This window comes from Odocoileus virginianus, chromosome 7 (genome assembly GCF_023699985.2).
Source record: "Odocoileus virginianus isolate 20LAN1187 ecotype Illinois chromosome 7, Ovbor_1.2, whole genome shotgun sequence".
Taxonomy (NCBI): Eukaryota; Metazoa; Chordata; class Mammalia; order Artiodactyla; family Cervidae; genus Odocoileus; species Odocoileus virginianus.
The window spans coordinates 61,827,481-61,832,450 of NC_069680.1; positions in this window are offsets into that span (position 1 = coordinate 61,827,481).

Consider the following 4,970-nt stretch of genomic DNA (forward strand, 5'->3'; position numbering starts at 1 on the left):
CATAAATGTCTTTTGAATAAATGACTGTTAGAAATTGGGGAGGGGGGGAGAGTGGTATGAGAGAGATAGTGAGGGGCAGTGGGTGGTCACAGAAAACTGGGAAAGCTGGTGGCCTGAGGGGAGCAACGTCAACCTGGGTAATAGTCTGAACAGTGTTTTTCAGACTTCAGGTCATAACAAAATTTAGTGAGCACACAATAAGCATTTTTTTCAAAAAAACTGAAGTAAAAATATGAGAATGCAGAGTGTGGGAAGGGTTGGTATTGCTTCATGAAGGCCTATTCTGATTACACACACACAGCCCAGTGTAAAATCTACTTCTTCCTGTGGTCAGGGCAAAAGAGTTCGAGACCCTCGGAATTCAGATGGCTCTTATATCAGAGGGCTTTCCAGGTGGCGCTAGTGGGGAAGAACCCACCTACCAATGCAGGAGACATAAAAGATGCAGGTTCAATCCCTGGGTCAGGAAGATCCTCTGGAGGAGGAAACGGCAACCCCCTCCAGTATTCTCGCCTGGGGACTCCCATGGACGGAGGAGCCTGGCGGGCTACAGTCCATGGGGTCGCAAAGAGCCAGGTACGACTGAAGCAACTTGGCTCTTGTATTGGAGATTTAAACAAAATAAACACGTTTCTCTCTACTGGCTGGAACGGTGACTCTGGGGTGAGTGGGGCCCAGGCTGCTTCTCCCGGTTGTGTCACCTCAGATGGAGCAGCTGTGTCTGTATTCCCAGCAGTGGGAAGAGGCAGGAGTTGGGGGGGGGGGGGGAGTATGGCAGCTTCTCCTGAAGACCACCACCAGGAAGTGGTGTCTGTCATTTCTGCTCATGGGGAGTTGCAAGGGATGCTGGGAGGTGTGGCCTTTGCCTGGGTGGCCAGGGTCCCCGCCATAAACGGGGGCTTCTGTAACTCTAGGAGGGGAGCACGGATGTGGGCTCATCCTGCAGCCTCTGCACCGGCCTGTATTTGAGGAACTGCTAGGGATCCCGTGGGCTTTGGGACCTGTTGTTGCCTGGGCACAGGCCCTGCAGGCCAGGCCCTCCTCCTCTAGAGGGCAAGGCCTCCTCCCATCCTACGCCACACCCCACCTCATCTCTCTGGACTCCAAGGCCCTCAGAGCTGCCCACGCTCTTTGGACTCGATGAGGAGTGAGGGAGATGGCCCGGGTCAGTGTATTCACAGCACACGGCCTGGTGGGAGCAAGTCCTCTGTGAACCAAGCCATCTGCAAGTGTTTCCCTCCATCCACTCTTCTCACTTCACTGGAGTGACTGTCACAGTCCCCAGGGGTCCCAACACCCAACCACCCAAGTGCATTCTTCATCTCTCACTCAGCCTTGTACGCTTTGTCACCTGTGTCTCTGCCTTACCTCTATAAAGGGGGACTAGTGAGAGGGCTTGTCACAGACAGTTGTGTGACAGTGTCCTCATCCATGTAATGCTCAGATGAAATCAAGCATGTGAAGGCTCTGACCTGGCTGGGCCTGAGGTCAGTGTCTGCCCCAGCCACGCGCTGCGGAACTGTGTCAGCGAGGTGAGCTCCTCGGGCCCCCTCCCTGCACATGGCAGTGTGCTCAGGCTGAAGGGGACAGCACGCCTCTCTCCTCCTGTTCCCTCAACTGTAGGAAGCACCCTGCTCCCGTCTGGCCCCCGCCTCCCGACCTCCAGTCGTCACCGACAGAAGCACTCCATCCTTTGGTCCTTTGAGCCTTCCGAAAGATGGCTCCCTTGGCTCACAGCCCTTCTCCAGCGTTCTTTTTAAAGCCTAGTTAATTTTGCTTTGCAAATGTGTGAGCGCTTGGGGTTAATTAGAGGAGGTGTGGAATGTGAGAGGGAGAGCAAGAAAACTCTGAGCCTGTCAGGACTCCTGCCTTTGCACTCTGCCACAGAATCACAGAACGGGGTAGTCTAGTCCCAGCCCTTCATCTCACAGCTGCAGAAACTGGGGCTCATGGGGAGGTGCTGACCCACGTTCAGAGACCAGACCAGGCAAATCCCAGGTGGCCTCACTTCCATGCTCTTCCCCGGCACTCACGCTCCTGTCCGCGTTTGCCGTGACTTGTTTATGACGACGTGAGTTCTCTGCGGTAAATACTGCGGGATCACCCGGCAGTGGCAGCAGAAGGTGGAGCCTCACACTGGAGTCGGCCAGGCCAGGTTTACATCATGGATACAGGAGTGAACCAAGGTCACCCCCTGGAGGCCAAGTTGTTTCCTGCATGAACGGGAGTGGGTGGGTAATACCTCTCTCTTGGGGTTGTTGGGAAGATTAAGCAACATAATGCAATAAGCACGTGGGATGCTGATGGGAAGAGAGAAACACTTGTGTTTTCCTCCTTTCCCTCACCTGTGTTGCTCAAAAATAAATTTTTAAAAAATTATTTTTTAAGTTAGGGGGTGTTTTGTTGCTGTTGTTTTCTGTTTGGTGTCTTATCTGTGCTTGGTCAAATCTACCCCCTCTCCAAGCTCACTCTACCCAAAAAGGATGAGACCAGCCAAAGGCGTGGGGCTCCCAGGGCAGGTGGGGGAACGCTGGTTCTCTATGGGTTTACATGTGACTTTTTTTTCTTTTAGATTTGTTCTTAGGTCTGGCTACCCACCTGAGAGCAGTAAATACACAGTCCTTGTCTGCAGGAGGCTAAACCTGTGGAAAAGCAAGGTACCAGACCAGGGTGGCACCCACAGTGCAGGGAGCGGGTGGGACGACCAGGGTTGAGGGACCATGTCCAGGAGGAGCAGTGGCAGTGGGCATCCCAGTCACTCGCTTACTGCCGTCAGCTCTTGGGCCTGCCCTGGGTGATGCTCTCTGTTCACTGCCCTGGGAACCCAGGATGCCAGGCTATGATGACAAGGGATGAATTTTTCCAGAAGCTTAGGCCCTGCCTAGCCTCTGCCTCCCCATTGCCTGAGCAAATGTTGATCATGAAGTGCAAACACCAACATTTCCCTGCAGCCTGAGGATACTCACACTTCCTAAGGGGTGAACACAGGCACATATGGCAGACTACAGGCTCCCCGATGATCCAGTACCCAGGCCTGGCTTGGTGACTGACATTAGATGAAACAATAAAATGGAAGACCTACTGCCAGGGGACCGCTGGACCTCCTGGCTCCTGCCCGTGAACTGGCCTGCAGACCTCACACTGTCCCCACCCAGAGACAGGGGCCCAGTCCTGGCTCCTCACTGGCTTCTTCCTGCCCTGGCCTCTTGCACATCCTGCCCTCACCTAAGGGACATGCCCTGCTCCTATCTGCTTAGTCTGGATGCCACATCTGGTTGCACATCAGCATTATCTAGTGATGGCCCCAATGCAGAACAATGAAACCAGAATCTCTGTGGGTGGGGCTTGGGGCCTGGACTTCCTCAGGTGATTCTGATATGAGACCAAGATTGAGCCACTAGGTAGCTCCTCCCCATGTAGGGGGCCTAGCTGAAGTCCCATTCCTCCAGGAAGCCTTCCTGGCTTAACCCTGTGCAGGTGACCATCCTCCTCTAGGAGTCTGGGGGCCATACAAGGAGCAGTTACTGGACACTGATGACAGCCTGTTTTGTGTGAGGTAGTAATTAGGAAGCAGAATCAAGGCTTTGCCTCACACTAGCTGCATATCCTTGGTCAGATTACCAAACTTCTCTGAGACTGTTTCCTCACTGGCAAAATGGGCATTAATAATAGTACCTACTTCATGAGCTGGTATAAGATGCTTCCACTGACCAATCCAACCTCAAGGACCCCACATCTCCCCATAGCACCCCTACTTCCAAAACTATAGGTCCCCACAAACCCAGAGAATGAACCAGTTTCCAAGAATCTCCATCTCCATCTCCAACCTACTTTCTCCTGCATCCTGCATGCTGGGAGCAGCTTCTAGGCAAGTCACATCATCTATCTTTACACTTCCTTCCAGGAAGACTTCTGAGCCTCCAAGTCTGACCTTGCCGGTGACAGTGAGAAGTATCAGAGAACAGAAAACCAGCGCACACAGCTACCACCCAGGAGGTAGCTCCTCTTCCTTAGGATCTATTCCAGCCAGATGGGCAAAGTCTGCTCTATGGGCTGGCACAGGGGGCATAGCTACACATTTATGCAGGGTCTTCACTGCTGAGAAAGCACTTCTTTTTTTTTTTTTTAGTATATGTGCTGCCGAAGCAAGCACGAGAAAGCACTTCTATGTGATTTTTGTGAGATGACTTCTCCACCTCTGCAGATGACTTGACCAAGGTCATGGTTAGCAAGTTCTAGGGCTAGAGTTAAGAGTATTAAGAAATTAGGAACAATAGAAATATTAAAAAATAGAGAAATGATTAAATTCATTAGAGCACATCCATAGTGTGGAATACTATGCAAGTACTAAAGTCATGTTGGGGTCGTGGGGAGGGATAAATTAGGAGTTCGAGATTAAAATATACATACTACCACAAATAAAATAGATAATTAACAAGGATCTATGTATAGCACAGGGAACTACATTCAATAATGTAGTTATACATATAATGTATAACTACATTATAATAACCTATAATGGGAAAGAATCTAAAAAAGAATATATATATTCTTTACTGAATCACTTTGCTGTATATCTGAAAATAACCAACATTGTAAATCAACTATATTTCAATAAAATTTTTTAAAAAGTCATGTCTTCAAATAATTTTATAGGAAAATGTTCATAATAGGCTGAATTTTAAAAAGCAGAATATAGAGTTTGATCTCTGCTTTGTGATATAGATATACTTATTGGCCTATCTACAAATATATATAGCACATATATTTATAATAATACCAAAAATGTTTCTAAGTTGCTTCTGGTCCTCCCTCAGTAAATCGGGCCCCTCCTCGCAGCCCCATCCTCATGGAGGTCTAACATATGAAATTGAATAAGAGAAGCCTGCTGACCACAAGCCTGAACTCTGAGACCTTGTTTTGTGAAAAATGACACTGAGGGAGAGAATAATCAGAGTAGTGCCAGTAGG